This window comes from Halichoerus grypus, chromosome X (assembly GCF_964656455.1).
Source record: "Halichoerus grypus chromosome X, mHalGry1.hap1.1, whole genome shotgun sequence".
In the NCBI taxonomy this organism is placed as follows: Eukaryota; Metazoa; Chordata; class Mammalia; order Carnivora; family Phocidae; genus Halichoerus; species Halichoerus grypus.
Genome location: NC_135727.1, coordinates 129,330,162 through 129,354,084, shown reverse-complemented (window position 1 = coordinate 129,354,084; position 23,923 = coordinate 129,330,162). Strand labels below are relative to the sequence as shown.

At 39.2% G+C, this 23,923-nt stretch overlaps 2 long non-coding RNA genes across 2 annotated transcripts in view; one reads left to right on the top strand and one right to left on the bottom strand.

The window, feature by feature from the left end:
- The window catches only part of LOC144380578 (uncharacterized), a 533,150-nt gene that overhangs the window by 253,377 nt on the left and 255,850 nt on the right, over window positions 1–23,923 (bottom strand). The window lies entirely within an intron of this gene.
- Window positions 493–23,090, top strand: LOC118550158 (uncharacterized). Its single transcript, XR_013444828.1, has 2 exons — window positions 493–740; window positions 22,783–23,090. It is a non-coding gene; the product is annotated as an uncharacterized LOC118550158 (long non-coding RNA).

Here is a 23,923-nt window from a genome sequence, read left to right as displayed (position 1 = left end):
GGAACGTCTCAGCTCGCAGACATGCCAGACAATGAGGGGTCTGAGCACAGCTCCTGATCATTATGGCATTGTGCCATGACAAACCCCAAGACTCATCCCATGCATTAATCTACATTCCCAACCCCCACAGAAACCAAACACAGACCCCTGTCCCTGATAGAGACTCCATCCGTACCCGTAACTGGAGTCACACAACTTCCTCCACATAACTACCCAGTCTTGCCACATGTCCAAAGCCTCGCTGCAGTTTCGCAACCTCAGCACTATTAACTTTATGAGCCAGAGTGAAAAATCTGTGCATTGCGAGATGTTCAGGACCTACCCACTCCATGTCCCCAGCATTCCTTCCCAGTGGGGACAACCAAAAATATGCCCTGACTTTGCCAAATGTATCCTGGGGGTGGGGTTGCGTGGTCCCTGGCCCCTGACCCCATTCTTACACTCAATAAATCAAGATTCTTGGAGAATCAAAGTCCAGAAGCTTGGACTCCCTAAAATCCTTGGAAATAAATACCACACCCTCTACCAATGGGAACTGACTTCCCACTGCCTTTTGTCAGCACTGAAACCTAGAGGATTTCAGCAGAGGGACAGGAAGAAATCAAGAACGAGAGAGACGTGGATAGAAGAGCCCCGACGCATCCCCTACCAACCAAGAGCAAAGACCCCAAGCTACACAAAGTGAGCTGGTGTAGGAACTGCGAGACAGAGCCCCATGCCAGCGTGAGTGGACACATAAGGTCAGGCGACACAGGGCTGTCATAATCTGTAGGCACGGGAATTAGGGGACATAAAGTTTAGATGGATCTCATCCCTTCCCTGAGTTGTTGACATCCTTGCTATTGCAGGCCATGTTGTGGGGAATGCGGCTTATTCCCAGATGATCCAGCAGAATACTTACAGTATTCACATCATATGATACAAAGTCATTTGCATTGGTCTAAACACCAGTTTGATATTTTAGCCACGATAGACCCCGATCCGGTCCAGTGGAAAACTTGAAGTGTTTCTTAAAACACTGGGGAATAAAGATTTCTCTCTTAACCTCTCCACATGTTTGTTAGAGATATTTTGCTGAAGAGTCTTGAGAAAGCACACTGCGTTCTCTAAAGCACTCCTGAATTCTTGGTAGGAAATAAATTTCCTCATTCTCATTCTGGGGGAGTAAACTTGATTTGAAACCCTGCAGCATCCCCGGAACCACTGGGGAAATCAAGAACCACATCAGCTGCTCTGAACGCAGCATGCCTGATAAAAATTAGGGACGGGATGGAGCTTGGCTCATGCAAATGCATCTTTAATAAGCTTAAAGGATATTTGCAGGGTTTCTAAAATGTTGATAGTAAAATTACTTTCTTCTGATTTATATTTGCTGTGCTTCCTCAGGAATTCTGAAAAAATTTTTTTAATTTATTAGGAAATGCTGCTACTTAGAAATGTAGTAAAAATGTTTATCTTTGGCTTAAATATAATGAAGAAGATGCAGCGATTGTGCATATATATGTGTGTCTGTGTGCACATACATACAAAGAATAAAATTATATATAAAGAATGAAATTACATACAAAGAATAAAATAATAAAATTGTGTGTCCAAATATACATGCATACTATGTGTATATACTATAACAAATAGTATACTATAATTTTGATACACAGCAATATACATTTATACCTATCACATATAACATATACTAGTGTATGATACATTTTGCTTTAATATAGTAACTGTTATATTGTATACTTCATACAAAGTGAAATATACATAGTATGCATGTGTTATATGTATAAACATACTGTACACTTCATTTTTTTGTTCATGGTACCCTGACGGGAATAGCCTAAGAGAGAGAGGCATTTGTCTTTTTGTTACATGCAAGGATGTTTGGCTTTCAAGGTTTTTCATCAATTCAATTTGAAGTGCTCTCGAGCACCGTAAGGGAAGTCCCTAGCAACTGTGAACGGCCGAGTGGTACCACTAATGACACGGGGGTAGATACTCCATCATTACGTGGTCACGAAGAAGTCCGAGCTTTTGGTTCACAAAGCATGGGCAGGTGATGCATGAAACAGCTCCATCATTACCTGGAATGCTCAGAGGACTCAAGATGTGCTTGTGGAAGGAAAGAATAAATTATGTGAATGATGTTATAGGAAACTTGTGTAGAAATTCCTGTAGGGGGAAAAAAGGTGTGAATATGAAAGGGAAATCTAAGATGGTTTTCAAAGCCACCCAACTGAGTTTAGCAACGAGAGAGTTTAATACAAAGGATGAGGGACGGGTGATGAGTGAAACAAGGAACCGATCTGAAAGGTCTGAAGGGTGACTCAAAGACAAGGGGGATAAGTTGTTTAAGAGGCTTCAAGGAACAGAGCAATTCGAGGATGGATAGAAGATCTTGTCTGAGGAGAAAGGAGTTGCTGGTGTGAATCGGGCTGACTGAGTTTGCCCGGTTGTGATGCTTCCTGGAGTTCAAGATGGTACCTGGGATGGAAAACCAATTGGCTGTGTTTCCAGTCCCGGGTTGACAGTGTCGGGTAAGCTCATAGGCAATGTGTGTGTGTGTGTCTATATGTGCGCATGTGCGTGTGCATGTTCATCTACAATATGGTGGCTCGTAATAGCACCTGACTCAGAGCACTGCACAGCAAGTTCAGATCCACAGGGTTTTTAGATCAGATTGTCAGGATCCAAAGTTAAAGAACACAGGTTTTGGCAAAGTTGTTGGGAGAGGAGCACCCTCTCTCATATGTTTTTGGCAGGAGGGAATAAAGAAGTGCAAGATCTCTGGGATACAATATGGAGAAACCATGAGAATGACAAGAGTACTTGCCAACTGAACCAACGATCTTCCTTTGAGCACTTAGCCTTTCGATACACATGCACGGGTGTGAAGTAATAGGGTTCAGAACGCACTACCCCAATCAGGGCACTGAAGATTTTCAGCTGAAGGGATGTGGGAAATGGCAGGTGTGGGAAGGACTCCCTGACTTTTCCCTGAAGCAGGTCGTGATACCCCCAGGCGAGAGGTGCCCTCACGAAACCCACAAGAAAGGAGAGCATCCTTGTACACAAGACAGAGGGATGGCAAGAGGAATCCAAAAGAACCAATCTTGCTAACTTTCCCTGGATTACTACACTGAGCTCATACCTTGCTATCCTACTGCCATCTGTCCAAGATTGTCCACTCTTCATCAAGCTCAGGATAAAACTGTCTCTGAGGGTCTTCACTTCCTTACAAAGGTTCCCACGTCACATAAAACTCATAATGCATTTGTATGATTTTCTCTTGTGAATCCCTCTGCTGTTACAAAGACACAGCTGAGACCCTGGAAGTGTAGCTGGAGAAGATGTTTTTCTTCCCCTCTAGAAGTGACGTGTGCATGAGCACACACTTTCTGCTCTGGCAAGAGCCTGGACCCTACAAGGATCCATCTAAGGCATGGAATACTACGGGGGTGTGAAAAAGAAAAAGAAAAATCATCTTACGAAGGGATCTGAAAAGACGGTCACGATAAACAATTACTTGGGGAAGAAAAGTCTTAAGTGCACATTTGAATTTTGAGTGAAAAGGATGAATGAAAAAATATATATATATTTGTACACTTATTTGTGCACGCTTATTTAAATATACATTTGTGTTTATTCTATTTGCATGTATATTTATATTTGATTATAAGTACATAAAAATACTGGGACAATATATGAAAATGAGCAAAATTATCTAACGGGGTTGGTAGGACTATCTGTATGGGGCTCATACAGAAGCAAGGCTTCCCAATGTTTATCTGTTGATACACTTGTTTTTAAATTTTGAAACACGGAAGTATTGCCTACTGAAATAAATTTTAAAGACATGTTTTATGCAGCGACACAAGCTTAATAATTTTTTGGATGTTTGTAATTTTAGATTTAGGGGTTCTACACTAAAAAAAAAAAAAAAAAAATGAAAAATTGCCAAATGGCAATGTTTAGAATTTAGAGTTTGTAAGTCCCAAGGCCATAAAATCCTTCTGTGTTTAGCATTTCGTAAATACAAGACTAAGCAATTAGCAGTCATTGTGTGTAGGTGATACTTTTCAGTTTGACGCGCATGTAACTAGGTGACTGTAAGCTGGTAAATGATTTTTTAAAAAAAGTTAATCGGTGCAAGCAAGAGTTTACCAACCAATTACTCTTATTACGAAGCTTTTGGTGGATGAAATGATCACGTGTGAGGTTCTTTAAAATTCACTCCCAAGTGTGTAATTGAGTGAACATTTTCCTTCTGCAATTTGGAAACAAGATTTACAAAGACGTTGTGAATGGCTTCACGGAAGGAGAGCTTCATGGCATTTTATAGAAAGACAAATCCTACAAAATGGGTCCCAAATTATTCCTGTGTGATGACCATGTTTAAGAAGCATGGCCATTTATTTCAAAGCGACATGCCTTGTATGAGCAGCTAAAATACATGTTATTCTAAAATAATAGAATGTTTTGCTCTACTTTGCCCTCCAGAATTGCTAGGTGTTTTGTTTCAGCGTTGGCCAGGATGCTTTGTGCAGAATTCCATTCAAAAAGGGCAATTATTGCTCAAGACCGAGTGGTCACCATTCTGCTAGCATGACTTGACTGAACATTGGCGCCCACTACGAAAGAAGGCATCTGCTTTAATCCTGAGAACATCTGCTTTAAAATGAGTCAACTTTCTACTAGATGATTGGGGGGAAAAAATGTGTTTTCTTTTCTCATTTTTGATTAAAGGATACATTTTATCAAAAGAAACCATTCTGATTAAAAACACAAGAAATCAGTATAACATGCTCTGGACTTTTTACAAAAATGAGAATGTATGAGCAATGTCCAGATAAAGACAGAGACCATTATCAGGAACTCAGAAACCATCTCTGAGCCGTCCCCATCACTACATGTCCCACATGGTGAACATTGTCTAGACCTGTCTGGAGGACAGAAAGCTCTTGTGGGTTTTGGATTATACACAGGCTCAAATATGTAAGCCTGCAAAGGGAATTTTTCTCTGATAGGTTCCTGGAAGAATTCTCTGCATTGTTTAAAGTTCCTTCCTCGATGGATGGGAGCTTTGTCTCTGAATGTTGCAATCCCACACACTTGCTGATTGCTATGGTAACCTGTGACCATCATTTTATGGTCATTCTTGATAAAGCGACTGCATGAAGAAAATCCACAGACAACAAGCAGAAATTCAAAAGTATAAAGAATAAAGCAATTTTTCTCACATTTTTAAATCCAATTTTGTCATTTCCTCCAAAAGTTGCAAAAAGTCACGCAAAGTTTTTTCCCCACACAAATTGTACATTGTTATCATAAACGATTTACATTAAAAAAAAAGCATTGAATGATTTTCTGCTGTCAAATAGGAAAATATTTATAATTTTTATGATTGTATTGATCTGAAATCAAGTAATTGCTGAGTTATTGATTGATAACTGTTTCTGTCCCTTTTTTTTTTTGACTGATGCATCAGTTTATCTGTGAAAATGTTCATGCTGTTCTTCTTATACTTTGTATACTTTTTCCCCCTGCGCTGAACGTGTATCAAGATAACAGATATGCTTCCTTTGTTCCAATTTTGAAGGGAGAGGTCCTCATGTTGCATTATCAGTATGATTATGAGGCCAGATTTTTGTAAGTATATTTATTGAGTTAGGTGTTTCCTTCTATTCCTGATACTTTGGTTGATTTTCTTACTTTTACATTTAGGAACAGTATGAAATTTTAATCAATAATTATGCATTTACTGTGATGGGTATTCTGATTTTGTTTACTGTGTTAATGTTAGGAAACATTCTATCCAATACATAGTGTGGACGCTTATTTGTCACAAAATATCTGCTCAGTAATATGAAGATGAGAATAAAATATGATACATTTGGCTTTGTTCCTTGTCAATTTCTTTAAGATCCACATTATGTTATAAAAGAAGAGTACAATTGCATCAACTAGGATCATAAGGAAATCCTGGAATTCATGCATATCCTTAACCAGGAAAATAATGTTAAATAAACAGTAATGTACTTAGGCCACTGAGTAAAACTGCATTAGTAAATTACATGGCAAACAAAGCTATTTCTTTTACAGTAAAAATATATGAAGAGCAAGAACTCATAAAATATTTCTCTTCACAAAATGAGCCTGAAAAGATAAAACTGCAGAGAAGTCAGATCTCAAAATTCTCCTGTTTGAAACTTAATAAAGTGATTAAAGGAGTAAAAAAAATAATAATAACATTAAAAACACACTGGCCAGGATAATATTTGCAACCCACAGATCTGGCAAAGGACTAACAGCTAGAATATATATAAGAAATTCTCCAAACTTGGCACACGTGGGTGGCTCAGTCTGTTAAGCGTCTGACTCTTGATTTCGGTTCAGGTCATGATCTCAGGGTCATGAGATTGAGCCCCACATGGGGCTCCATGCTCAGTGGGGAGTCTGCTTGAGATTCTCTCTCTCCCTCTCCCTCTGCTTCTCCCCCTGCTTGTTCTTTATCTCTCTCAAATGAATAACTAAGATGTTAAAAAAAATTCTCCAAACTCAACAATGAAGGAAATCATGCGATTTAATCAGAAAATGGGACAAAGACAGACATGGAGGCTTATGGATGGCAAAGGGGTGAAAAGAGATTTGCTGTCATTGGGCATCAGGGAAATTGCAAATTAAAGCCACTGGGAGATACCACCACCCAGCTGTGAGAATGACCGAAATAAATAACAAAGTGAGGACACGAAATGCTGGCAAAAGTTGGGCAGAAACCGGGTCATGTGTATGATTCAGTGGTAACATCAATGGAACTGTCTCTCTGGAAAACAGTTCGGTAATTTCTCTAAAAAAGTAAATGAGCAGCTACTATACGACCCAGAACTTTTGGGCATTTATGCCAGAGAGATGGATACTTGTGGATACATAAACTCTTGTACGCAGATCATCCTAGCGGCTTTATGCACATGGCACCAAAACGGACACGGCCGCTAAGTTCTTTAGCAAGTGAATGATGTACAACTGTGATGCATCCATATGCAGGGTCCTCCTCTCCCCCACCCCATCCGCAGTTTCTGAAGCCGATGCTCTTCCTGATGGATCGTCAGAAGGTTGACAGTAGCCTCACGCTACATCACAATGCCTACCCGCCTCACTTCATCTCATCATGTGGGCATTTCATCAACTCACGTCATCACCAGAGGGACAAGGGTGAGGACAGGACAATATTTTGAGAGAGAGGGAAAGCACATTCACATAACTTTTACTACAGTATGTTGTCATAACTGGTCTATTTTACTATTAGTTATTTGTTCATCTCTTACTGTGCTTAATTTACCAAGCAAAGTTTATCATAGGTATGTGTGTATAGGAAAAAAACAGAGCATACGTTCCATAGGTTCTTCTTATTTTTTTAGATTTTATTTATTTATTTGAGAGAGAGTGAGCAAGACAGAAAGAGCAGGGGCAGACAGAGAGGGAGAAGTAGACTCCCTGCTCAGCAGGGAGCCCGACGTGGCGCTCGATCCCAGGACCCTGGGATCATGACCTGAGCTGAAGGCAGATGCTTAACCCACTGAGCCACCCAGGGACCCCATAGGTTCCTTACTTATCCATGATTTCAGGCACCCACTGGGGGTTGGAAACATAGTCCCCATGGATAAGGAGGGACTTCCATAACATGAGAGTACTCAGCAATAAAAAGGAATGAATGACTGATACCTGAATCAAGTTAGATAAATCACGAGAGAATAATTGACTGGATAAAGTAAATCCCCAAAGATTACATGCTGTCCAATTCCGGTTATGTTACATTCTTTAAGTGAAAAATAAATTATGGAAATAGAGAATAGATGAGTGGTTTTTAGGTTGAGGAAGGAATAGTAAGGTGAGGAAGGTACATGCTGGTCTAAAAGGGCAACATAAGGGTTGGGTTCTCCAAACTCGGCGCGCCTGGGTGGCTCAGTCGGTTAAGCGTCTGACTCTTGATTTCGGTTCAGGTCATGATCTCAGGGTCATGAGATTGAGCCCCACAGGGGGCTCCACACTTAGCGGGGAGTCTGCTTGAGATTCTCTCTCTCCCTCTCCTTCTGCTTCTCCCCCTGCTTGCATTCTCTCTCTCTCAGAAAAATAAGATGTTAAAAAAAAATTCTACAAGCTCAACAATGAAGGAAATCATGCGATCTAATCAGAAAATGGGACAAAGACAGACATGGAGGCTTATGGATGGCAAAGGGGTGAAAAGAGATTTGCTGTCATTGGGCATCATTGGGCATTGCAAATTAAAGCCACTGGGAGATACCACCACCCAGTATCCTTTGTGAAAGATCTTTTACCATTCCATTTACATTTGGGGCAAAGGATGTGTTAGAGTTTCAAGAAACCATTTCCATACTCTTTTCTAAAGGAAACCAAGAAAATGACAAAGTTGGAGCTAAAGCATAAGTTTGATCAAGGCTATATTTATGGCAGAATATGTAAAAATTTCAAAGTTAATGTTATATTTCAACATTAATTTGCATGATTATTTTCCAGATCTTTATTGTCAGACAGCTGTAAGTTTGTATTCTAAAAGATGATGTGGGTAAAGGGACTGAATATGCATTTACTTCAACTCATTTCTTACACAGTTGACCCTTGAACAATGCAGGTTTGAATTGTGACCATCCACTTACACATGGATTTGTCTCAATAAACACAGTACAGTCCTGTAAATGTACTTTCTCTTCCTTATGGTTTTTTAAATAACATTTTCTGGTCTCAAGCTTACTTGATTGTAAGAACACAGTATATAATGCATGTAATATACAAAATATGTGTTAATCAATCATTTATGTTATCAGTAAGGCTTCTGATCAACAGTAGACGGACAGTAGTTAGGTTTTGGGGGAGTCAGAAGTTATATGCAGATTTCAACTGCATGGGGGTTTGGTGCCCTTAACCCTGTGTTGTTCAGGGGTTAACTGTATGTAATTTTTTTTTTTTTTTTTTTTTGGTGGGTTATGGTAGATAGAAGAATCCCTAACATTAGTCTTTTGTGTCTTTCTCCAGGAAAATCAAATGCAGACATGACATTATGGTCAGGTGGGGATTTTTTGTTTTTTAACATTTGTATTCCTGCCTTTTGGACTCAGTTCCTTCTCATCCAAATTGCTGTTTATGGTTAAAGAATGACAGAACATTAATGAGTGAACTTCATCTCTAAAGAGTAAAATATTTAGTTTGACCTGAGAAATGTGGGGAAAAAATTCTGACTGGAAAATATATTTCAACCATCAGCTCAAAGTAGAGTTATTAATTCATTATCCTTAGAAATATCACAATATAATCATTTCTGAATTTGTATATAAGTATAAATCATAAAGTTGAATGTGAGCACTATATTTTAACTTTTACCGTACCAGGCTCCCAATATTTAAATAAATATTATAGTCATATTTAGAGTAGTCAATCCTAAATTCCAAAATAATTTTTAAAAGGGATTATTATGTGCCATGGAAAACAGTGAGAATGCCTTACTTTTCTTGGGTTAGCTACCCAAAATCAAGTCTTCACCAATTCTATTTTTTTTTCACATTAATGCTTATTCCTCATGTCTTTCAAACATTCTTATGTATTGCAAGCCTTATTTTAAAATCAGGGTGTCTCCTGAAGCCAGTGGTCTATTTGGAGTAGTGTTAGTAGGAGTAGCAATCCTCTTGCTTTAAGACATAGGTTTGAGATAAGTCAAGATTCAAGTTACAAGAGCCACTGTGCTAACCACAAAGACAGTGAGTCACCCCAGCAGTTGATTTTTCACCGAACTCTTAAGGGCTTGGTTCTGGCCAGGATCAAGGAAGCTCCATTTGCCTTTTAGTAGGACACAAAGTTGAGCTATAGTCTTAGTATCCGAAGTGCACTTAAAATCACAGATAACAGAGCTTCGTCAAGTGGAAGACATGCATTCAGAGCGAATGCTGGTCACGTTGCTTGCTGCGTGTAGAGGGGAGGAAATAGTCTCCCCTTGAAGATGAGCTGTGGAATGCTGTCGTGTTCTTCTCTGTGCCCCCTGGTTGTGTGTGGAGGGGAGAAGGATGAGGAGAAAGGGGATGTCCAGAGATGAGTGCAGAGTCGAAGGCCCAGGTGTGGGGTGTGTTGACCCAGAGCAATGCGTCAGGCTCACTGGGGCTCAGTGAGTGACCAGCAGCATTCCATTACATGGTCTGCTCAGATGGCCCCTCCAGAATGGTCCAGAGAATGAAGCTACCTGCATAGGAGCTACCTTTCGTTGAAGACGGCATGTTCCATGTGCCAGATATGGAGGAATTTTCCCTAAGTCCATGGTGAAATGAGGAAAATGTAGGCAGCATAGTCGATTTATGTTTTTGTTCTTAAAAAATTAATAGACTTTATTTAGAGCAGCATTAGGTTGACAGATAAATTGTGCAGAAAATATAGAGTTCCCACCCATCACTCTCCCCTGCACAAAGTTTGTGAGATACAGGGTTATTAACTGATGCCTGGGGTTTACTCTCAGTGGTGTACATTCTATGGGTTTTGACTATTTATAATGACATGGATCCATCATTACTGTATCATATAGAATAGTTTCAATGCCCTAAAAATCCTCTGTGTTCTATCTTTTTGTGATGGATTTTTGTTTTATTCTTGGGTCTTGACTGTTCTTTATTATTCTAGATACTAGTCCTGTATTGGATATGAAGTTTGTGAATATTTTCTCCCAGTACGTAGCTTATCTTTCCATTGTCTTCACACAGACTTCCAAATAGCAGAAGTTTTTCATTTCTATGAGACTGTTTTCTCATAAAATAACAGGTTTACATTTGAATCCAATGTTCAACTTTGAGTTAACTTTTGTTCAAGATTTGTGGTTGAGGGTTTTGTTTCTTTGTTTTGTTAGTTGGGTGTCTGTAGATAGAAGTGCAATTGTTCCAACTTTATTTCCTGAAAAGCTATGTTTCCTACATTAAATTACGTTTGCAACTTTGACAGAAATCAGTTGAAGTGTGGGTTGTGGGGTCTGTTTCTGGTTTCACAGTGTTCCACTGAGCACAGTGTATCACTCCAGCAATACCCTACTGGCTTGATTACCACGAGACTATGGCAAGACTTCATATATGGTAGCATGACCATCTTACTTTCTTCTTCTTTTTCAAATGGTTTCCATTGCTCTAGAGCTGTTGTCTTGTCTTCTACATTTTAGAATAAGCTTGTCTATATCTACAAAAAATTTGCTGGGATCTTCATAGGAGTTGCATTAAAATCAACACATCAATTTGGTGGGAATTTTACTGTTGGTGTCTTTGGGTGAGAATGAGAGTCTTGGTGCTGTCAGGGAAGGAGGGTGCCTCCTCCAGCCACATATTGTTGGCAGGACTCCACATCAATCCCCTTTGCTGGTGGTGCTAGGCTTACCTGGTGTTGTCAGAGGGAGTCAGGGAGGGAGGGAGGGTTTACCTGAGCCATCCTCTGTTGGTAGCATGGAGGTTCAGAAACACCAGGTCTGAGTATTCTTTTTCTATTGGGTATGGCACCATAAGACACCTGCTGCTAGGTTGTTCCAATAATTCTGAGATCCTAAAGCAATTTGCCTTCTGCTTTTCACCTTTCAGAATTATTTGGTTGTCCGTTGCGTTATTTCTAGTTGCTCTTAGTGGGGAGGAGCAGGGAGATATGAATCAAAACCATCTCGTATGTATAGGAAGTAAATACTCTTTTTATTCCCCCAAATTGCACTATTGGATCAAATTAAACATTTTGATTCTATCTGCCGCACCACGACTAGCAAGAAATTCTCATCCATGCAGACTGAAGAAAACTGGTTATATATAAACAATTATGAAGTGATTGACTTGGCTTTTTAACAGCCAGGTAATAAATCAAATATTTGAGTTACATGCAGCAGTGTGCTGGTAAATATTTAGCAAGTCCCTCTAAGGACAGGGAAAAAAAATATCTGAGTTATAGCCATTCCCAAGTTATTTGATGTAAATATCCTCTTCACTGCCAATTTAAAGCACCTAAGTGATATCAAGCAGCTCACAAAATTCTTGAAAATGTAATAATTAGCTCTCAAGCCAGTGTGAGCTGGCCCCGCACCTGACCAACTCTGTGCCAAAAATTACAGGTCATGTCTTTCAAAATTACTGAAGTGGGTCTAAATGCTGCGAAACAGTAAGGAGCACTCTGGGTTTTCACATTCAGCTGGGTTGTTGGCACAGTTTCAACACAGACTCCCTTGAAGATGTGCAATGAACGTCTTTCGGATACACCGAATGGGTGATTCTCCCCTTGACAGGAAACATGAAGGCTCACTTCTCTCTTCTTCCTTCACACAGATGTGTTTCTATGGAAGCCTCACTAGAAAATCAAATGCAACCATCATCTAAATAGAAGGACCCACTGGATTTTTTCTTTTTTTGTATGTTAGTCACAGAAATATGATTCTTCTTGGTGTCACTGATTGACATATGTAGGAAAAAAGACACCTCCTGACACAGTGAAAATTTGACATCAAAATCTCAATCTCTGCTTTTTTATCGTCTATAAATGGCACCAACTGATACCACCATGTGAGAATGCTTTATATAGAGATACCCTCTGGTTTGAGGAGAAATAAGCTAAATTACCTCTTTCAAATTAGTTTTTTAAATTTTAATTCCAGTATAATTAACATACAGTGTTATATTTGTTCCAGATGTACAATCTAGTAATTCAACACTTCCTATATAACACTCAGTGCTCATCAAGATAAGTGTATGCTCAATCCCTTCACCTGTTTCACCCATCCCCCCACCCACTTCCTCTGGGGTCACCACCAGTTTGTTCTCTATAGTCAAGAGTCCGTTTTTTGGTTTATCTCTTCTTTTCCTTTGTTCATTTGTTTTGTTTTTAGATTCCACACATGAGTGAAATGATACGGTATTTGTCTTTCTCTGAATGGTTCATTTCAATTAGCATTAAACTCTCTAGATCCACCCACATTGTTGCAAATGGCAAGATTTCATTCTTTTTTGTGGCTGAGTAATATTCCAGTGTGTGTGTACCTACATATGTGTGTATATATACTTATACACACACACATAACACATCTTCTTTATCCATTCATCTGTCGATGGGCACTTGGGCTGCTTCCATAATTTGGCTACTGTAAATAATTTGGATATAAACATAGGGGTGCATGTATCCCTTTGAATTATGTTTTTGTGATTTTTGGGTAAATACCCAGTAGTGCAATTACTGGGTTGCAGGGTAGTTCTATTTTTAACTTTTTGAGGAACCTCCATACTGTTTTCCACAGTGGCTGCATCAGTTCGCATTCCCCCTAACAGTGCACCAAGGGTTCCTTTTAATCCACATCCTCATCAACACTTGTTGTTTCTTGTGTTTTCGATTTTAGCCATTCTGACAGGTGTGATGTGATATCTCATTGTGGTTTTGATTTGCATTTCCCTGATGATGAGTGATGTTATCATGTGTCTGTTGGCCATCTGGATATCTTCTTTGGAAAAATGTCTGTTCACGTTTTCTGCTCATTTTTAATTGGATTATTTTCTGTGTGTGTTGAGTTGTATGAGCTCTTCATATATTTTGGATACTAACCCTTTATCAGATATGTCTTTTGCAAATATCTTCTCCCATTCTGTAGGTTGTCTTTTAGTTTTGTTGATTGTTTCCTTCGCTGGGCAGAAGCTTTTTATTTTGATGTAGTCCCAAGAGTTTATTTTTGCTTTTGTTTCTCTTGCCTCTGGAGACATACCTAGAAAAATGTTGTTATGGTTGACGCCAGAGAAGTGACTGCCCGCACTATCTTTTAGGATTTTTTATGGTTTCAAGTCCCATATTTAGGTATTTAATCAATTTTGAATTATTGTATGTGGTGTAAGAAAGTGGTCCAGTTTCATTCTTCTGCATGTGGCTGTCCAGTTTTCCCAACACCATTTGTTGAAGAGACTCTCTTTTTCCCATTAGATATGCTTCCTTGCTTTGTCAAAGATTAATTGACCATATAATTGTGACTTTATTTCTGGGTTTTCTATTCTGTTCTGTTGATATATATGTCAATTTTTGCACCAGTACCATACTATATTGATCACTATAGCTTTGTAATATAACTTGAAGTCTGGTATTGAGATGCCTCCAGCTTTACTTTTCTTTTTCTTTTCTTTTTTTAAGATCTTTATTTATTTATTTATTTGACAGAGAGACACAGCAAGAGAGGGAACACAAGCAGGGGGAGTGGGAGAGGGAGAAGCAGGCTTCCCATGGAGCAGGGAACCCAATGCGGGGCTCAATCCCAGGACCCTGGGATCATGACCTGAGCCGAAGGCAGATGCTTAATACTGAGTCACCCAGACACCCCTGCTTTTCTTTTTCAAGATTGCTCTGGTTATTTGGGGTTTTTTTTTGTGGTTCCATATACATTTTAGGATTGTTTGTTCTAGTTCTGTGAAAAGTGCTGTTGTTATTTTGACAGGAATTGCATTAAATCAACATTTGTTCTTCCAATCTATGAGCATGGAATATCTTTCCATTTGTTTGTGTCATCTTCAATTTCTTTCATCAGTGTTTTATTGTCTTCAGAGTATAGGTCTTTCACCTCTTTGGATAGGTTTATTCCTAAGTATTTTATTCTTTTTGGTTCAACTGCAAATGAGATTGTCTTCTTGATTTCTCTTTCTGCTGCTTCATTATTGGTGCATAAAAATGCAATGGGTTTCTGTATATTGATTTTGTATCCTGCAACCTTACTGAATTCGTTTTTCAGTTCTAGTAGTTTTTTGGTGGATTCTTTAGGATTTTCTATATACAGTATCATGTCATCTGCAATAGTGGAAGTTTTATAGCTTCCTTACCAGTTTGGATGCCTTTAATTTCCTTTGATGTATGATTGCTGTGGCTAGGTATTCCGGTACTATGTTGAATAAAAGTGGTGAGAGTGGACATCCTTGTCTTGTCCCTGACCTTAAAGGAAAAGCTCTCAGTTTTTCCCCATTGATGATGATGTTAGCTGTGGGTTTTTCAAGATGGCCTTCATTATATTGAGGTATATTCCCTCTAAACTTACTTTGTGGAGGGTTTTTATCATGAACGGATGTTGTACTTTGTCGAATGCTTTTTCTGTATCTACTGAAGTGATCATATGATTTTTATCCTTTCTCTTATTGATGTGGTATATCACGTTGTTTGATTTGCAAATATCGAACCACCCTTGCATCCTGGGAATAAATCTCACTTAATCATGGTGAATGATTTTGTTAATGTTTTCTTAGGTCAAATTAATTTTTAAATGTATTTTCAGACTGACCTAATATATCTTTGCCTGTAAATATATAGTCTGGATATTTTTTACATGTCTTCAATCATTATGTTCATTTTATCAACCAAAGGTTTTTGATTAAAAGTTATCTTTTTCTCCAAAAATAACTACTGTGATCCAAGGTTGGCTCATTTTTAGTTCATGAATAGTTTCATAGATTCAGGGTGAAGTGCCTTCGGCATTGCTATGGATTGAACTATGTCCTTGCAAAATTCTTATGTTGAAGCTGTGATGGTATTTGGAGAAGGGCCTTTGGGAGCTCATTAGGGTTAGATGAGGTCGTGAGGGCGGAGCCCCCATGATTGGATTAGTGTCCTCACAAGAAGAGACATCAGAGAGCAGGCTGGGCATGTGCAAGTTACAATGAGCGCTCTCTCCAGCATAGGACCATGCTGGCTTCCTTGATCCATGATCTAAGACTTCCAGGCTCCAGAACTGTGAGAATATAAATGTCTGTCTTTTAAGCCACCCCCTCTGTGGTTTTTTTCTTCTGATGGCCCATGCTGACTGTTAAAAGCATTGTGACCTGGATTTCTACATAACTTTGGGGAAGATCATTCTGGTAGCAAAAACTCAGCAGCACATATCATGAATTTGGAAGATGCAGCGGGAAGAATTAATATACTACCGGGTATTAATGCATTTACCCATAGCCGCTTGCCCCTTCCTTGAATCATTTCACTAGATTTGAACAAAAATACAAATACAAAAACAAACAAGTTTCAGTGCAAATATCACCTCTTTTAACATCCCTATCTCCTCCTGAAGGTCTTAGCCATCATGGACCCTATATTCATTGCACACTACACATAGTCCTCTTGGAGCTTGTATGGAATATGGGTGGCATGCATCACTTATGTGCTTATCCAACTACTAGAATTTGAAATATCTGAGGACAGGGACCACATGTTTCAATGAGTATTTTCCTAGTATCTAGCACCATCCTTATTCCATATTCCATCTTATTTCATAACCATCATAGACTGTTAATATATATTTGATAAACAGATGATTAAGTGAATGGAATATAAGAATATAATAAAGAATGTCATCTCATGATGATGAAGAAAATTAAACATGTCATGGTTGATAATATTTTTAAGCGTTATTTTTTTTTGCAAAAAAGAAGGAAGCATAAGGAATACAAGACACAGTGTGGGATAATTCAAATAGGAATGTCTGTAATGTACATGTAGTACTATCTCTATCTGTCTCTTGCAAATACACAAGGGCGTGCTCTGTCCTGCAGTCCCATTAACCCCTTCCCATAATAAAGATGGTGGGTGTAAGCCTACCCATTCTCCCTTGAAACACTGGTCTTTACTCTCCTTCAGGAAGAAGACATAAATTCTCATAGAAAGACAAGTGTGTGAAACAATTATATTAGATTCCTTGTATTGATGTAATTCATGTTCAAACGTTATCGCCACCTTTTAATTTCTAATTGGATTAATTTTCCTTCCCCACATACATTATGTAAATAAAATGTTTTCTTTTGGATTTGGCTTCAGGATGAATTCTGACCGGATACATTTGTCATTTCATGGGAAAAGACTCATGGCAGAATGGCCATTGACAGGTGGAATCGATATGTAATTACCAGCAGAGTACTGGAGACTTTCAGCAGAGGAGAAACTCTGAGCACTGCTTTCTAAGGAAATTCCAAGGGTAGACTCAACATCATCTTGAGCATTAATTTTGTCAGTCATTTGCATGCTGCTATTTATAAGGATTTCTCCCCTGTAGATCTATTACTAGTTTTCCTACAAGTCAGCAATCTGAAAATGACCATTTAACATGTTTTGTAATACAATTCAAGACCAACAGCAGTCCCTGGGAGCATGCTAATGGATAGAAAGAATAAGAGGTGGGTTAGCAACATTTGACTCTAAAATAACCAAAGCATGATTCATGGGAGGAAGAATTTAAAGAGAATGCTGATGTCTCAGGCCCCAAACACATGCGCAAAATGATATACTTACTGTTCAATAATGACCAAAGTTCTGTTTGTAGCCTCCACTTGGCCAAAGGGCTGGAAATTTATTTTTGTTAATTCAGTTCCTTGCACTAAGCACATTTTCTATGGTTTTACCTGCTTATTGGAGGAAATGCACAGGGTAGGAGCTGAAGGAACATCTGGTTTTTGGAGTTCCCTTTCTACAAGAAGGCATCCTTTGAGATATGCTAATTCCCATCAGGTCTTCAGGGGGTGGGCCTGTGCTGGACAGTGCCATATATCTTTTTGGCCCCGTTGGGTTAAACTCATCCTCTGCCATTATCCACATGTTCCCTTTGAGTGGGACCATTTTGACCATCTTGTGCCATGCTGGATCACAGCCCTTTCTAAGATGCCATGAATCCTTCTGCCTGGACATGGTCATCGCTCTTAATCTATAATGGATGGGGCAACAGCAACTCTAGGATTTTGGAATTTCCCATGAACTGTATTCTGGATACAGGAGTACAAAGAACTGATCTGGTTCAGAGAGCCTGAAGCAAGACTCCTGATCAGAAAGAACAGTATCTCAGCTTTCCTGATGGGGTCCCTAATTCGCCTCTCTTCCTGCAGTGTTGGAATCTCTATGTAGCCCGTGAAGAGTGGAGGAACATTCATTTTCGACCTGTGCTCATCCAACTCACTGGGCTGTTCCAGGGTGTCTGACACTCCATAGCCATGAATTCACTTCATTATTATCTTGCGTTCTGTGAATTATCTTTTCTTAAGTTCAAGGAATGTGCATGCTTTGTAGGACTGACAGGAGAAGGGTAACTTACACTGGGAAACATGTCTGGAAGGGTAGAAGAGGAAATCACCACTGGTGTCACTCCTAAATAGTATTCTGTTCCATCAGAATCTCTCTGAATGTCACCTTAGTGAATCCCACCTTTGTTTCCAGAATAGCAAAACTCTTCTTTCTCATCCCTCCTTGGGAATCCTTTTTGAGTGAGATCTTCTCCAGAGAGTCTATCTGGAGAATTCTGTACACTTCATGTTTAATGGTCTATACTCTTGGTATATGCCACCTGTGGGGGACATCCACTGACATGTCATCCAACCTGCCTTGTGTGGACCCCTGCTTCCCACACCCATGTGGCTATTTCAGTAGCTGCTGTGTCCCTACTGTCCCTACAACCCTGCTGGCCAGTTTGTTGACCCTGGGATGGGCACCAAATTTGAGTTGCATTATTCTGCCCCTTGGAACTGGGCCATGGGACAATTTGTTTCTCTTACATCATAAGTTAGAAGCAGTCCTGCCCTTCATTTCTTTTGTGTTTCCTGGAATGTCAGCAAAGTGAGAGAGAGCAATGGAATGTCTTTACTTGCATGCTTCCTCCAGGGACAGCCAAGAAATATTCCTAAGGGAGCCCCAAAATAGAGAAACTTCTACCAAATCCCTACATCCTCCCCAGCCTTCTGGTCAACCTTTTTAGGCAACATCTCTTAGAATTTAATAAATCTCTGAATCAAAACAATAAGAACTATGGATCTTCATCTATATACCCAGTCATTAGCGGCATTTAAAAAAGAACATATACTGACCTTCTAATTACAAGTCTTTGACAATTCTAAAATACAAAATTAGAAGTCCTCAAAATTTTAGTTTGCAATAATTACCTGGTTTGGACATTTCTTGAGCACATGAATGGGTGCTGAATGGATCTGTCATCACTGACAGAAACGGGATGGTTTTTCTCAAATTGGCAAAATTGCTATCTAAAGTCTAATGTGTGTCCCCTGTAACATACCCTCCTTGAAATGCATGCATATGTAATTTTAAAGATGTATATTCATATGAGTTATCAGGAATGTGGTGAATATTCACGAATGGGTCATTTTTACCTTACCCTTCATCACTTATGGATTTAATTCTGACAATAAAATAATTTAATTTGTAAGAATCATCCTCGAAATATCAATACCCTAGTACACATATGTGCTAAGTGTCTGCAAAAAAACAATAAATCATTAACATTTAAAATATAATCTCATTATCTGTGATGTTGCAGGTGAAACAGTCTTACAGAAATAGAAAGTTTAAATTTTTATATTTCTCTATAGTACAATGTCTTTGTTATATGTCCATGGTACAGTTCAATTTTAAAAATCTTGTCAATGGGATCAAGTTTCCAAATTTCTAATGTAATGTAAGCCGATTATAAATATTTCATAGAATCAGTTTGCGGTTAAAGAGTATTTGGGATCTGAAAAAGGAAACTTGTCATCTGTGAATGAGGAATTCCACCAGAGTGCAGGGGAGATTATCTTGGTTTTGGAAAAGAATGGGTAGTCATATTTTGATGTAGAAACTGCTGTTTGGAAAAAATAAAAACTGATCTTGTAGTGACCAGAAAGACTGTCACAAAGACGATTTTCTTTTCCTTATTATCAATATGGTTTATCCTGAGCATTACATACAATCACATCCAATCTGGCATAGCATAAGTATCTTCTGCTCAGAGCTCATAAGACTGAAATTCAGGCATTGATCTGTGCTCTTTTTTTTTTTTTTTTAAGATTTTATTTATTTATTTGACAGAGAGAGACAGCGAGAGCAGGAACACAAGCAGGGGGAGTGGGAGACGGAGAAGCAGGCTCCCCGCAGAGCAGGGAGCCCGATGCAGGGCTCGATCCCAGGACCCCGGGATCACAACCCGAGCCGAAGGCAGATGCCTAATGACTGAGACACCCAGGTGCCCCTAATCTGTGCTCTTGTTGAGCTCAGAGTCCTTCTCCAAGCCTGCGTGGTTGTGGCAAGATCCACTTACTTCCTTGTGGTGGTAGGACTCAAATCCATTTCCTTGCTGGCTTTCATCACGGGGCTGTGCTCTGCTCCTAGCAGCTTTCTGCATTACTTTTCACGTGGTCCTGTCCATCTTCAAAGCCAGTAGTGGGGAACCTCCCTCTTGTAGAATTCCTTCCAGGCTTTGAAGAATGTCCTTTTGAAAGCCTAGCTTGATTAGGTCAGGCCCAAGGAGGATAACCTCTCTCTCTCTTAAAGTCAACCATGCCTTCTTAAGATAATCTGATGATGAGAGTGATAGTTAAGCAACTCCTCAGGACCATCTGAGGATGAAGGCACCCAACGGTCAAGTATAGCTGCCCGTGTGTTGCCACCAAGAATTCACCCACTATAGTTCATTCCCATGCAGACAGCCCCCAGCCCTGAGATGAGCCTATTCTGATACTCTGGGCAGGACGGGAGATTAACAGAAACTTGATGTTTGTGCTTCACTCAACTTCCTTCTTTGCTCTTTCTTTTCAGAAAGCAAACCCCATTTCTTTTTGTAGGACCATGGTATTTAGAGTTTAAATTTGATTGCTCACTGTGGCAGATTAAGAAAATTACATTCAGAGGCCATCTGAAAAAAAATCAATGACACGAAGGTGTTGATGGGAATTAGCTATTTAAAATCCTTTACCCAACTGGGGCTTCAGGGAACGGCCGGGGCAAAAGACAGTCCCTGCATTCCATATTATGTTCCAGCCAGCAGCACTCAGCAAAATGAAGTAGTAGCATAAGAAGTCGTTTCACCAAGGGCACATATGTTGCAGTCCTTCCTAGTACTAGAACATTCCTTTGGAAACCTGAACTCATGTGTTAGAGCGAAACTTTCTCATGCACATAAAATCTACCCTGATGTTTTCTTTGTTTTTCAGTAACTCAGCTGCAAAGATAGGAGATAATCATAGTTCACTGGCATCACTGGTCTACGTTTTTTTTTTTTTTTTAATACATCATCCACCTGTCTATCTATCCATCTACCTACGTATCCATCCATCTATCCACCCACCCATTCATCCATCCGCCGGTCTGTCCATCCAACTATCCATCTATCCATTCCAACTACCTACCCATCCATCCACCCATTTTTAAAAATATAATGATTAGGGCACCTGCTTGGCTCAGTTGGTTAAGCAACTGCCTTCAGCTTAGGTCATGATCCTGGAGTCCCTGGATCGAGTCCCGCACCGGGCTCCCTGCTCGGCAGGGAGACTGCTTCTCCCTCTGACCCTCCCCCCTCTCATGTGCTCTCTCTCTCAAATAAATAAATAAAATCTTTAAAAAAAAAAAAAATAAATAAAATAAATAAATAAATAAAAATATAATGATTACCTATAGGCTCGCAAGCCAAGAGAAGAATAAGAATATAACCAATAACTTAGATCAATTTACACGTTATTTCCTTTACCCATCTGCCCACCTCAATATAAGTAACTAATATCTTGAATTTTTAAATTTATTTTATTAAATTTAATTTTATGAAGTTATATAATGCAATATAAATTACTTTTCAAAAAATTATCGAATAAATTGAACATGTAACATTGTGTAAGTTTAAGGTGTATGGCCTGTTACTATGATACACTTATATTGTACTTTGATGGTGGATGTAGTGATGTTTTTCACACTACATACTTACAGTACAATACTACTGTCTATATTTAGTATATTCCTGGTAACTACCATTCCACTTTTTTTTAGATTCCATGTATAAGTGATATCATACACTAATTATTTTTCTCTGACTTATCTCACATAGCATAATGTGCTCAAATTCCATGCATGTTTTCACAAGTGGAATGATATCCTCCTCTCTTAGGTCTGAATAATATTTCATTGTGTATATGTACCACATCTTTATCATCCATTCATCTGGTGATGGGCATTTGGGTTGTGTCCATATCTTGGCTATTATGAATAATGCTGCAATAAACATGGCTTGCAGATATCTTGTCAAATCCTGTTTTCCTTTCCTTTGGGTATATACCCAGAAGTGGAATTGCTGGATGATATGGTAGATCTATTTTTACTGTTTTGAAGAACCTCCATATTGTTTTCCCTAGTGACTGCACCAGTTTACATTCCTGCCAACAGCATAGTTTTCTTTGCAACACATCCTCCCCAACACCTGTTGTCTCTTGTCTTACTGGTGGTAACCATTCTACTAGGTGTGAGGTGATATCCCACTATAGTTTTGCTTTGCATTTCCCTGATGATGAGTGATGTTGAGCATCTTTTCATGTCTGTTGGCCATCAGAATGTCTTCTTTGGAGAAATGTCTATTTAGTTCTTGTGCTCATTTAAAAAAATTTTTTAATTAATTAAATTATTTATTGACACAGAGAGAGATAGCGAGAGCAGGAATACAAGAAGGGGGTGTGGGAGAGGGAGAAGCAGGCTTCCCACTGAGCAGGGAGCCCGATGTGGGACTCGATCCCAGGACCCTGGGATCATGCCCTGAGCCGAAGGCAGACGCTTAATGACTGAGCCACCCAAGCACCCCTCTTCTGCTCATTTTTTAAACACATTGCTTGTTTGTTGTTTTGAGTTCACAGAGTTCTTTATATATTTTGGATATTAACCCCTTATGTGATATGACTTGCAAATTTTTCTTCCATTGTGTAGGCTGTCTTTTCTTTTTTTTTTTTTTTTAAGATTTTTTTATTATTTATTTGACAGAGAGAGCACAAGCAGAGGGAGAGAGCGAGAGAGAAGCAGGCTCCCTGCCGAGCAAGGAGCCCGATGCGGGACTCGATCCCAGGACCCTGGGATCATGACCTGGGCTGAATGCAGCCACTTAACCAACTGACCCACCCAGGTGTCCCATGGCTGTCTTTTCATTTTGTTAATCGTTTCTTTGCTGTGCAGAAGCGTTTGAGTTTGATGTAGTCCTACTGGTTGATTTTTGCTTTTGTTGTTTGTGCTTTTGTGGCCATGTTCAAAACATCACTGCCAAGACTTGTATCAATAAACTTCTTCCCAATGTTTTCTTCATGGTATCAGGTGTTGTGTTTAAGGCTGTCCATTTCAAGTTTGTTTTTTGTGAATGGTGTGAGGTAGGGGTCCAATTTCCTTGTTTCCTGTGTGTTTCTCCAGGTTGTCCAACACTATTTGTTGAAGAGACCATCCTCTCTGCATTGGGTGTTCTTGGCTTCCATGTCCGATATTAGTTGGCTATAAATACTGGGATTTGTATAAACCATTATTGACGTCACTTGGTTTTGTTTGTGTTTAACATTTAAAACAATGGTATTGTGGGTTAGAGGGACTTCTGAAGCTTTTTTTTAGGCTAGATATTAAGTAGTTAGGACCCACCGCCGTAGCTGCATGTAGCTACAGCACATCCAATTTTCTGCTGTATCTTATTTTTGTGATCATTTCCGTATCACTGATGAGGAATTTAGCAGGGATTTATTTCTATTTTATTGTGTGCCAAAGTACAATGAGACCTGGCTAACTATGTGTGGAGTACCGTTTTTACTAAATATTTAAATCTTCACACACTGCCTGAGAGATCAGCTATTCCTTCTCCAAGTAATAAAGATTACATCTGTCTGATAGTATTAAGCCGGTTGCTATTGAGTTGTGGTGATTCACAGGAGAATGAACCCAAAGGAGACAATAAACCAGTAAAATAAAACCAGTCTAATGTATTTTAAAATCCCTAAAGTTTTAAAATACCCTGGTAATTCCAGGCAACATTACAGGAACACAGATCAAACAAGTTCTTAAAAATGATTATCCACGATTGATGATTCTTCACTTCACATTTGGTTAGTGGGGAGAAAATACATGTACAGTACAAGGTGAGATTGTTTCT